Below are 13,768 nucleotides of genomic sequence, written 5' to 3' on the forward strand. Positions count from 1 at the left end.
TTGTTTTATATGATTTAACTCTTTCTAATAGTCATGGATAAGAGATGAGTGGTTACATAGATTGGAACAATCAAAAAAGAAAGAAAGAAAGAAAGGATTCTTCCTAATTTGGCTTTGACAGATACTATTTATTTTATTTATATATTTATTTTATTAAATTTATATGCCACACTTCTCCCTTAGGACTTAAGGCGGCACACAACAATAAAAATTAAAAACATAAAATAGAAAATTTAAAAAAGAATTAAACAATAAATACAATAATTATATGACAATTTAAAAACCAGTAAAAAGCTAATTAAAACCGTACTCAGTCCAGGCCCACTTGTTGGAACAACCACGTCTTCATGTCATGATTATATGATTATTTTAGTACCAAGTCTGAAATTACCAAGGTTGATGTTTCCTGTAATTAAATGTTTACTTTGGCTTGACACCTGCACCAGGCGGCATGGCAGTGGCATGTAAAAAACCCACACAGGCATGCCCTGGGCTACGGAGGTTACCATTATTTTTCTCATGTATAAGACGCTGCACTTGTATAAGACGCACCCAATTTTTGAACAGAGTGTTTGCAGGAAGAAATAGTGTCCTATACATGGAAAAATATGGTAATTATCTTTCCATCATGAAGTTATTAATAGTACATGAATACTGCCTGTCTCAGAAAAAATGGCTATCCTAGGCTTAGCTAGATGCCCTGATTTTCCTTAACCTTTGTAAGTAGACAAACCCTTAGGATTGACCCTTAGGGTTTACAAACATAGTTTGTAAATGCTGCTTGATCTAAAGCAGGGTGTCCAACCTTGGCAACTTGAAAGACTTGTCTATTGGCTGGCTGGAGAATTCTGGGAGTTGAAGTCCACAAGTTTTAAAGTTGCCAAGGTTGAGCACCCTGATCTAGATGCTTCTTAAGGAAAAGGGAGAGTTTGAGCCAGGAATGGTAGAGTTTGGACTCAGATTACCTGAAAATATACCTAGCTTTAGTATTTTTCTTCAGTACAGTCCATAACTTTCTTCTTTGTGACACTGTAATTAGCTGTGGTTGAATGGATGGCACTGCAATGACTGAATTATGACTTCAAGTGAGAACAAGCCTCAGGGTAGGTGAGCTGAAAAGAAACAAAGCTACTGTTTTCATTCACATATCCCTCATGATAAGAAGAAAATAGACAGGGAAGAGGTGGTAAGTCAGATAAAACTCATAGTGAAGAGAAGTTTCTTTGTGGACAACTGTTTTTATACATGGTTACTGAACAGACCTCTAAAATATCTGCTATAAATTATAAATATTAGCTTTCTCCAGTATGCCCTTCTGTAGATATTTTGTTAGTTAGTTTTGTTAGAGTTAGTTTGGTGGAGTGGTTAAAGCACTATGTTAGAAACCATGGAGACCATGGGTACCTATCCTACTTTGAGGACAAAGCATGGGTACATATCATACTTTAAGCACAAAGCCAATTGGGTGATCTTTGATCAGTCATTCTCTATCAGCCTTTGAAGAAATCAAGGGGAAAACTTCTGAAAATCTTGCTAAAAAACTGTAGGAAGTTTCCAGGAATCAGGCTGGGAAGGCACAATGCATTGTTATTGTTGTAAATACAAATTAGACAGACAGACACACAGGTAGATGATAGATAGAGGTACAGGCAGACAGACAGACAGATGGACAGACATTATTGTGAAATGTACCATTCAGCTGAAAAGCAGAGCAGGGTGACAATTTCATCTTGTTTTACTATTTGGAAATTATCCAGATCTGAACATTTTTATAAAAAACAACAACAACATGTTGTTTTTATAAAAAGAATCTTAGAGGCCATTGAGTTGAGCCTGATTCCTGATGATTTAATCAGTAAATGGTTCCACCTTTGCCTGATACCAATAATAACTTACAGTTTTTTTAAAGACTTTCCATTTATTTTCTGACTCTGCTCATACAGTTTTTCCCTTCTTCTACAGTTATTTGTTTTTTGCTAAGCATATTTATTTCTTCCTATTTCATCATCTGCTATATCTGCTGTCTCCTCTTCCTCCTCCTCCTCCTCCTCCTCCTCCTCCTCCTCCTCCTCCTCCTCCTCCTCCTCCTCCTCTGTGCAGCTCAGGGTGAAGAGTAGCTCCTGATTCACTTATGAGATGTTATCTTGTTGGGTAATGCACCAAGGACTCATCATCAACATCATCAGTGGACTCTGGGAAAGGCTAGGGCCTAGTAGTAGAGCACATTCTTTATATCTCATTTTCAATCTTTTATATCTCCTGGGATTACAAATAACTTAGGCAGCCAGAGCCATTAGGCAAAGATGAGATGAACAGTTATTATGTGTTAATCAAAGGTTGTTTCCAGCATGTCTAACCTGAGTTGGGGCTCAGTTCCTTGGCTAAGGGATCCTGGGGGAAAAAAAACCCAAAATAATCACTACAGAAGCTGGACACAAATAGCAAACACCACTTAAAAATAATAATAATAAGTACTTGGGAGGAAATCTAAAGAATTTCTTTAGGATTGAAGTGAGGCATGGGAAGGAGCCTAGAAGAGAGGTAGCTGTTTATTTGATGATACTCACATATAGTTCTTGGCTACTTGGTAACTAAGAAAATGTAAGAATGCCATATTCTACCCATAAAGGTCTCAGAAACTCTTTTGTCCTTATCTTCCATCAACTGAATACCTGGTTTAAAAAAAATGACAAGGGATTTCTCTGTCTAGCTCTGGTAACTAGTCCAAAATTCAGCAACATGAAGATGCGGCTGTTCAGATTAGGAGTTGTTGGCATAGTCTTATATGTACATCAAGCTCAAAAGGGCTGGAGAGAGGAAGGAGAGAATGCTTTAACAGTAGTGAAATAAATTTGCATATTTGGCATTAATCTATACAAGAACGTTTGGCAACAGTGGTAGAAAACAAAACTGGGTTTCAAGATTCTGGAAAAGTAATCTTTAGCAGTAATTAGTCCAGCTTGAATAAGAAGGGCAACATTAGCATAAGCTTCAGATAGCTCTTATATTAAGCCTGTCATAAAGTTCCAAATGTTAAAATGAGTTCTTCCATTAAAACAGTCAGGACATTCATTCTGTTTGCACAGGGAAAGCAAATCCATTTATTATTATTTTTTTTCCTTCCTCACATTTTCAATAAACTCTCTTGGCTACAGTTCATGTAAGAGAACCTCATCTCAAGACAGATGAGCGGTGATGAATGGAAATGTTTTGTAACATTTTTCCCCAAAAAGGCATTGATAAATATTTTAAAAACAACTTTTAGCATTCTAGTATTCATTTCAGAGAGAAATAAACTGTCTTGCTTAGCAACAGAAATTTTGGACTCAATTGTGATCACAAGTTGAGGACTACCTGCACTTTGGGTGGACATGGCTGTATTCATTAGTCTGCCTTGACTTTTAGCTTTTCTTATGGGGGAGTATGATGACCCTGTTGCTGGTCAATTTAATACAGATCTCTGGCCTTGTTTGGGATTTAGTTCCTTAACTTACCTTAATGACTCTTTGCTATGTCAGTAGTTCCTATTTTGTTCAATGTTTCCCTTTCATTTTGCCTCTGTAAAAAAGTAGAATCTTTTGTTCTTTATGATTCAACTTGTGTCTCTTCAGGACTCTTATGATTTAGATTCAGGAATCTATAAAAGTACCAGTCCGGTTTCAGACCTGGTTACAGCATGGAAACGGCATTGGTCGCACTGGTAGATGATCTCTGGCGGGCCCAGGACAGGGGTTGCTCCTCTGTCTTGGTCCTACTTGACCTCTCAGCGGCTTTTGATACCATCGACCATGGTATCCTGCTGCGACGGCTCAAGGCGTTGGGAGTGGGAGGCACTGTTTTATGGTGGTTCTCCTCCTACCTCTTGGGCCGTTTGCAGTTCGTAGTGGCAGGGGGGCAGAGATCTACCCCGAGGCCCCTTTCTTGTGGGGTAACTCAGGGGTCGGTTCTCTCCCCCCTCCTTTTTAACATCTATATGAAGCCACTGGGTGAGATCATCCATGGCTTTGGGGTGAGGTATTACCAATATGCCGATGATACCCAGTTGTTTATCTCCACCCTGAGCCAACACAGTGATGCCCTTGATGTGATGTCCTGGTGCCTGGAGGCGGTGCAGGTCTGAATGGGAAGGAAGAGGCTCAGGCTGAACCCCTCCAAGACCTAGTGGCTGTGGATACCGGCATCTCCTATTGTCCAACATGTTCCATCTCTTTTGATGGGGGGGGAACTATTGCCCTCCTCAGAAAGGGCCCGCAACTTGGGTGTCCTCCTGGATTCACGGCTTAATTTGCTGTGACCAGGGGGGCCTTTGCACAGGTTTGCCTGGTGCACCAGTTGTGCCCCTTTTTGGACCGAGATGCATGGTCACCCATGCCCTTGTCACTTCTCACCTGGATTACTGCAATGCTCTCTACATGGGGCTGCCTTTGAGGTGCACCAGGAGGCTTCAACTGGTGCAAAATGCGGTCGCGCGGGTGCTTATGGGAGTATCTCGATACTCCCATGTTACACCACTCCTGTGCAAGCTGCATTGGCTTCTGGTTGCCCTCCGGGTGCGATTCGAGGTGCTGGTAATTACCTTTAAAGCCCTACATGGCTTAGGCCCGGGGTACTTGCGAGACCACCTGCTGCCAATGTCAACCTCCCATCGCCCGGTTCGCTCCCACAGGGTGCCGTCGGCCAGGCAATGCCAGCTGGTGACCCCCAGGGGGAGAGACTTCTCTGTGGGCGTGCTGACCCTCTTGAATGAATTGCCTCTGGAGCTGCAGATGGCCCCTGACCTTCGATCCTTCCGCCGTGACCTGAAGATGTGGTTGTTCCAACAAGCGGGCCTGGACTGATCATGGTTTTTGAATTTGTTTTTTTATCGGCTTTAATTGTCCTTTATTTCTTTTGTTTTGTTTTCTTATTGTTTAATTCTTTTTTAATCTTTGTATTCTAGGTTTTTTATTTTTTTTATTTTTGTGAGCTGCCCTCAGTCCTTAGGGAGAAGGGCGGCATATAAATTTAATAGATAATAATAATAATATTTGCTTTCACCTATTGGTTAAAAAACCACAGCCCTAACCATGAACATCCATATATTCTTGTGGTAATGGCTGATTCTGATTTGCCTGGTGGCCTCTTCTGACATATGAGCACTTCCAGCCTCCCTCCTGTCTTTAGTTGTCAATTAGGCTTGAGCATCTAGCTCTGTCTACAAAGTGGAGATTTTATTTCAAACTTCTTTCCATTCTCTGTTAATTCTTTATATAACTTTCATTGTTAGAATATTCCTGGCTTTCTGTGCTTTCTTGTTTTATAATATGCTAACAGTCACCTAGGTTACCTACTTAGGTAGAATGCAAAATCTTCCAGTGTGTTTTTTGGGTCAATAAGTTCTCTTCTGCAGAAAGAGAAATCACTTTTCTTCAAGGTTAATCATATCCATTATCATGACACATCATTGTGATATGTAAGAGAGGAATGGTGTGTCTATATCTCAGATATGCCTGCATCTATACTTGTTCAATGGATATGCACAGCTGGAAAGATTCACTTTGGACAGATTATTGCATGTTATGCAAGCAACCTTTTCAAGCTCAGTGATTTGTAATGCTTCCTTGGGTATGTGGTGAATTGAGTCTCTTGCATAATCCTCTTGTACCACCCCACTCCTACATTTGTGAGGAGAACCTGATCAGTATACTGCAACCATTTGACCTTTTCTTTAGAGGAAAATCCATCTTGGTACTGTTTATCAGGAGAAAGAAAGTTGGGGGGGGGAAATCATATCTTCCCTTTGCTATAGGGAAAGGAGAACAGTCAGAGCATGGAATACAGAATAACAAAGTTGGAAAGGACTTTGGAAGTCTTCTAGCTCAACCCTCTCCCTATAGAATTCCAGACAAATGGCTATCCAATTACTTCTTAAAAACCTCCAGTGTTGAAGCACCCACAACTTCTGAGGCCAAGCTGTTCTACTGATTAACAGAATAACAGAGTTGGATGTGACCTTGGAGTTCTTCTAGTCCAACCCACAATTGAATTAGATCAAATTCCTGGTCACAATGACTAATCAATTCTTTTTAGTGATGTCATCATGTCACTATGGTCAGATAACTTCTCACAACCTTTTGAAAAGTGAGTAGGTCAAATTATGGTCCCTGATTCCCCTTTCCAGCACTTACCTTAAAAAGATGACTCACCTATATATATGGTACATGCAGTTACATGTAAATGAACCCTTGTATGAGTAGCTATATTAGGATTGCCCTTTTCTTTCTGATCACTCCTCATCCTTATGAAAGTGGAAAATAACTGATTTCATATTAAAATATTGAAGAAAACCAGAGGAGATGAGGAGATTTAGTTGGACTTTTTAAAAGAAGAACTTGTCAATGCCTTAATAAATGTGATAAAATATTGAATACAAAGCTTTTTGTATTCAAGCCAATTTCTTTTTTGACAACATCTGTCTCATAAAAGTTAATCAGGCAAAGACTTGGTTAACATTCTGGTGGGAAACTTCCAGGAAGCTCCAGGGCTGTAGGCTAGAGTAGACTCCATCTCTTATATCCTGGAATGTAGAAAACCAATTCTGTATTGTTGAGAAAGTGATATAGTTGAAGTCACAAGGATTTTACAGGAGACTTCAATTAAGTTAAGTACTTCTTTACACAATGGATAGCTAACTATGACGCTCGCTGCTGTCGGAAGTTGGGTTAGTTCATAATTCAGATGGTTTTAAAAGATAAATTAATGCAGGATTAGGCTATTGTTGACTATTAGATTATTCATGAAATTAGGAAACAATATTTTTCATCTGTCTGTTGATGTTTATGGACCTGTGAAACTTATCTGATTGGCTTGACTGATGAACCTTTGACCACTATATCTAACAGCCCTGGTGGTGCAGTGGTTAGAATGCAGTATTGTTCTGCATACTCTGTCCACTGCCAGGAGTTTGATCTTGACTGCTCAAGGTTGACTCAGCCTTCCATTCTTTTGAGGTCAATAAAATGAGGATCCAGATTGTTGGGGGCAATACGCTGACTCTGTAAACCACTCAGAGAGTGCTATAAAGCATGATGGAGTAGTATATAGGTCTACGTGCATTTGCTATTGCTATATCTAGCAGCCTATTCCTATATAATTTAATCCATTCTTCTATTTTTCTTTAACTGCCTCATCTGTGAGCTATGTGGACTAAAAGCTATTGAATATTTGTAAAGTAAGGGTGCTTCTAGATAATGTTCTAATATGACCCAAGAGCCAAAACTGATCATTATAATAATTTATAATACAAAGTTTTATAACTGAACATTTCTATCATCATATACAGTCATTTTATAAGAAACTATGTGTCATTTGAGAATATTCTATGAAAAAAGCATTATTTTTCTTTCATAGAAAATATACATGAAAAATGCAGCACAAAGGAGCTACTACGGGAAAGATTTAACAAAATAAAGCCATTTAGAAACAAGCCCCATGACATTCAGAGAGGCTTAATCACAAATAAGCATCATAATACCGCATATGAACATGTTTTTAGAATGTGCCCATATTCTGATATTACCAGGTTTGTTCTGCCTTTGTGCTTTGTGGACAAACATAAGTCAGTCCTTCAGGATTACAATGCATCATTTTCAAATCCATTATTTAATGTTGCCTTGTTTGCAAACTACTTCTTGAAGTAACATGATTAAATATTTCTTATCCTCTGTCTTCTCAAAGCATAAAATAGCAGATTGGCAGCTAGAACATTGTACTGAAGTAATATTCAACTAGATCTTCTGCATCCATTTGTCATTTGAGGCCCAACTCTTGAAATGTATTGAATAAAAGCTTTCAGTAGAGAACCAAGAACAAGGAATATTGAAGAAAAAGAATAAGAGAAACAGGCAGAGAAATTACTGCATCCACTTTTATATCTACGTAGAAACATATGTAATGTGTGAAACCAGAAGGATGTGAAATAAGTAGGAGAATATCTCTCTGTGTGTATGTATATGTGTCATATAGATATAGATTAGATAGACATAGACTTAGACAGACAAATGCACATACACATATACATACTTATACACATGGTGGTGCAGTGGTTAGAATGTTGTATTGCAGGCTAACTCTGCCAGGAATTTGATCCTGACCACCTCAAGGTTGACTCAGCCTTCCATCTTTCTGAGGTTGATAAAAATATGCTGGCTCTGTAAACTGCTCAGAGAGTGCTGTAAAGCACTATGGAATGGTATATAAGTGCTATTGCTACAGTATATTACTGGGTTCCAAAATACTTGTCAAAGAACTATATCAGTGAAGGACCCTATTCCCTGATGTCACATTGCTTTTTGTACTTACTTGTAGTCAGGCTGGCTTTCAGGCCAAAGAAAGCAATTCCATCCCTTTCTAAAACTGTGGTTTGTAGAATTACTTTGTTTCTGGATAATATGTAGGTATGTCATTTCTTCTCTCCTTGTGTTCTCCCATGCTAGGTATAAACAGATCTATCTACAAAACACCAGTACTTACATATAGAGCAACTTACTTGGTTTCTAGTAGGTCTCAGAAGTCAGGTGTATGTATGCATAGAAAAAAATGTGGCTAAAACCTATTCAGGTACTGTGATATGTTATGGTGTCCTTTCCCCATAATATTGTATTTAGATAACTTGTTTATTCTCTAGATCAGGGGTGTCAAACTCAATTTCATTGAGGGCCGCATCAGCATTGCGGTTGCTCTCAGGGGGCCAGGTGGGTGTGGCCTGGGTGGGCGTGGCCTACTGGGTGGGCGTGGCTAGAGTGTGTATGGCCTACTGGGTGGGCGTGGCCAGCTCTACACCGTTCGCATCAAGGGTGCCTATGGGGTCCTGGGCAGGAGTGGGGCAGATCTGAGGGTCTCTGGCAGAAGGAGGGTCTCTGGGCCAGGGCCAAGGCAGTGGGGGCCGTTCCCTCACTGTTTCCAGGATGGCTTCGCGGGCCGCATGAAACCATTTCACGGGCCGGATCTGGCCCCCGGGCCTTGTGTTTGACATGTCTGCTCTAGATCATGAGTGGGGAATGATGGCCCTTTTATGACTTGTGGACCATGCTGGCTCAGGATTTCTGGGAGTTGAAGTCCACAAGTCATAAAGGGGCCATTGTTCCCCACCCCTGCTCTAGATCATACTACATGACCTGGCATCTAAGGGTTAAGTGAATAGCTCACGAGATCTCAAAAAGTTGTTTTCAAACTAGAATGTTTAGGGAGACACAAGAGATTAACCGCATTATAGGAGAATAATCATACCGACTATAATTAATTTCAAAAGTAAATGAAAACATTAGTTTTTATCAGAACCCCATTTACTACTTTTTGGAACACAGCTCCTGGTGTGCCCCTCAAAGTCCAAGCATAGTGTTCAGCCTAGAAAAAGTCAGGCACTCTGATACAGAACAGAACAATAACCTGTTCTGTTATTTTCAGAGACCTCTAATTGTGCTTGATGAATGTTTTTCTCAGAATTCAGATATCTTCAGAAACTTAGGTAGCCTGACCAGGTAGAGTGAGAATAGAAAGCAAATGTGAAATCCACACAGAGAATGGGACAATGTCTTAAGATACAATATCCATGGGACCATATACTTCAATGAAGAAAGAATGTGTGTCAAAAATGCAATGCCCTTAAAACTGGTATTCTCACCTCAGAAAGTTCTGTGCTTGCAAAGAGAGAAGGCTGCTTAAAGAGACTTCGTATTTGACAATATTTCTTAAAATACCAATGTAACTGTGCTATGTTGTCACTTGGCCATTATATGAAGCATAGCATAATGAGAAGCCTCTGAAGTGCTCCTTCTGTACATGTATTAACACTCAATGTCACTCTTACTGACCACACTGCTATGTGATAGCAATGCAGAAGACTATTGTTATTCCAAGGAATTTGGTGACATATTTTGATTTTTCCTTCTTATTAAGATCATCCCAGTAGTTTAGAACTCATTCTGAGTGAACCTACTTGTCTTTTACTTTTGCTTGCTGAATAAGAAATAGAATCATACTGCAAATCTGTGAAAATCTGACACTTTCTGTTCCCATCCTAGAACCATGTGCCATTCAGTCAAGGTCAGGTCATCCAGGTCTTGCATTCTCATGACTATAATAGGGACGTGATAAAAACGATGGGGTTGTTGTTATTTGTAGAAAGCATTTGCACATAACCTAGTTCCTGACAGCTTGTAAGAGATTTGAGTATCATCTTGCTTGGTGCGGATGCTTTTTATATTATGCTTTTAAATCTGTTTGCTTAAGTTTAAAGCTTAAAATTTCTTTATTCACTGTAATGATCATTGTGTCTAGATCCAAAGGAACAAATTGCCTGGGCCCCTTATAATTGCCCTGACACTTGAAAAAACAAGCTAGACCTTCTTGGGGATGATCTGTCTCAAATCTGTCCTTTCAGGTTGTAAGGAATTGACAGTGCCTCCTTATAAACTTAACAGACTAAAGAAAAAACAAAAAAAATGGATTTCTTTCAAAATTTGCCTTTTCTCCTAGTCTCTTTTACCTCATTTTTCTTTTGCTTTTTAGTTAACCAAATTGGGGAAAAAGAGTAAAATTTCAGCAAAACAATTTAAAATCATTATATAGCATTTTCAATTGGGTTAGAAGTTCACTGTCTTTAGTTTCCTCAGAGTATCCTCACCATATGTGAAGCAGGCATTAAGCATCTGAGACCTGGCTATCTAGTTATTTCCAAAGATGTTTAAAAAGAAAAGATTAAAAGAGGAACAAGTTCTCTTTTACTGAGTTCACATACACAAACACACGTTCTCATATAGCTCAAATAGGAAAAACAAATTCTAACCAGGAGAATTTTACCAATGCTTTCTTCTTCTTTAAAAGATGATAGATGAGAGAGAGAGAGAGAGAGAGGGGGGGGGGGGAGGGAGAGAGAGAGATAGAGAGAGATGATTGATAGAAAAAGAGATAGAGACATATAGATAGTGGTAGAGACAGAGGCAGAGACAAAGACAGACAGACAGACAAACAGACAGATACTGTATTCAGGGGAGTCAAACTGCTGGCCCATGGGCCGGACATGTCACGTGGAAGCCGCACCCACCCCATTGCCGGCAATGGCAAAACCGTCCCAATACATTGTGCGACGTCATGTGATGTCACGAGTTTGACATCTCGATAGATGATAGATAATAATTTATTCAGGGGAGATTGCTACTTTTCCATTAAATTGGGATAGTTTTTTTTTAAAAAAGAAATGGGATTCAGCACAAGTTTGATATTTATTTACTTGAATCTAATAGCCTACAGCTTTTCTTATGCCATAAAGCTTTCTCTGTTGTACGCTCTCTCTCTCTCTCCCTCTCTCCCTCCCTCTCTCCCCCCATCTCTCTTTCTCTCTTTCACCATGCATACTAGAAGTCTGATCTTTGCAATGACAATAACTCAGTGCTGACGATGTGATTCTAAACTGCAGAATTAAAGTACAGCTTTATGGTTTTAGGGGCCTTTTATTGCTAACTGCAGATTTGATGTCTGAACTCTTAAATAGATCTCAATTTTGGTTTCTGTGCATTAACTGTTGAAAACAAGTCTCTGAAAGGAACTTTTTCCCCTTCAGGAAGGAAATCTTTATATATATAAAAAAATCACTTTGACAGAGGTTCTTCAAATTATCCTACATTTCTTTTGTGAGCATCCTATATTGTGTGGGAGGATGAGACATTATGATAAGAAAATACTTGTAAAAGAAAATATCATATCTGATGGGTTCTTTTTGAATAAGCTTTCCTAAAAACATGAAAAAAATCTCATTTTGTATTTACAGATCTGCCAATTGTTCAAACTTCTTTGTAAAATTCATTTCTTCAAGTTTCCACACAGTTTATGTTCAGTGTATTCCACGTCTTTTAAACATCAAAATAAAATTTACTATTGAAAATTTAGATGCCTAAACAATCTATCCTCAGGCCACTATGGAATAGTGTTTTGTACTGTATATCTCTAGTTTATTTAACACAAAAGGAAGTTAATGTCTCAAAAGTGAGACCAAATTGACAAAGGAAAAAGTCCATGATAGAGAAAATACATGACGGTTGTTAATGTGTGTACCAATAATCACAGAAGAGATCAGTACAGCTGGAACACGTACAACCTTATACACAAGAGGCATTACTCCAACAGTATTCCTTTGAGCTTATATTTCATATAGTTTACATACAATTCATAGCTTGCTTATTGTAAGCACATTCTTTTAAGCAATTTCTAAACTAAATCTATAATATTCAGGTTGATCTACTTTACTCAAACCTACATTCTTTCATTGACTTCTTTTCTTATTAGACTTTGAAATATCCAGCTATTGTTTAAAATTCCTTGACTCTCCAGGGTATCAGTAATGTGGCACACATAGCAGTGAGCTTTTTTTTTTGCAGAGGTCATTAAATGAGTCACCACAGCTGTTAAGTGAATCCAAAATTGCTAAGCAAATCTATTGTCCAGAAACTAGAAGTCAATATTGGTTTCTGGCAAAAATTGTAACAAATCGCAGTCACATGACTATGCAATGCTGCAAATGGCTGCGAATGTGGGCCAGTTGCCAAGCACAAAAAATGCAGTTATATGACTTTAGGAGGGGCCTGGCTGTTGGAACTTTGAATCTGGGGCCTAGAATTCAGCAATATAAACCTGAATACAGTTAGTCCTCAATTTACAACACTTTGTTTAGTGACTGTTCGAAGTTGCAACAACACTGAAAAAAGTGAGTTATTGTCATGCTCCCTCATAGGCTGGTGAGTAGTAGGAGGAGGAGGAGGAGGAGGAGGAGGAGTTGGAGGAGTTGGAGCTGGGACCATCTGACAGGGAAGGCATGCTAGGGGCTGAGGACAATGTTGTTTCGGGCCCTTCAGGCATTGGGGAAAGTGGTTGATCAGACGGACAGCTGCTTGCCTGCACAGACCCAGGGGAGGATCGGCCACTGATCAGCAGTGGTGCTGATAGACAGCCAATCTCTCTGACGAGGAACAGCTGCCTGCTCCACTTGATCCAAGGGCAAGAAGAGTGGAGCATAGGCAAGGCCAGAGAAGGGCGCAAGACTAGTCGAGAGGATGTCACCCCACCCCTCCTCATGAGGAAGACCTGGAGGGGAGTAACTTGAGGAGAAGCCATGGGAAATTGCTAGGAACAATTGTTTGCCTTGGCTTACAGTTCCCGGCTTTTACTCATCCTTCTGTGCGGGCTACGTTTGGCCTATGCTTCACTAGGGCTTTGGAACTGCTTCTTTGCTGAGACCTGTTTCTTGTCCTGAGGACTGCCCTGGTCTTGTGCCTGGACCCTGCCTGGTGGATTGGACTTGGAACCCTGGACCTTGATCCTACTCTTGGGGCTTTCTTGGTATTGTAGGGGCTGTTGTTCGGGGGACTGAGGGTGGTTGCCTTCGGGGTAGAATGAAGGTAGAGCCTTACCAGTTGTTGGAGGGCCATTGGCTGGAACATTTTTTAAGAGAAATAAAGAACTCTCTAGAAGCCTGCATTGTCTTGACTACCTGGGTCATAACACTTATGACCTTTTTTCATATTCACAACCATTGCAGCATCTCCATAGTCACGTGATCAAAATTCAAACACTTGGCAACTGGCATGTATTTATGACTGTTACAATGTCCTGTGATCACATCCGCAACCTTCTGACAAGCAAAGTCAATGGAGAAGCCAGGTCCACTTAACAACTGTGGAAAGAAAGGTCGTAAACTAATGTCACAAAGATTATTACAGGCAAAATTCACTTAACA

The sequence above is a fragment of the Vipera ursinii genome (assembly GCF_947247035.1).
Source record: "Vipera ursinii genome assembly, chromosome: 3".
Taxonomy (NCBI): Eukaryota; Metazoa; Chordata; class Lepidosauria; order Squamata; family Viperidae; genus Vipera; species Vipera ursinii.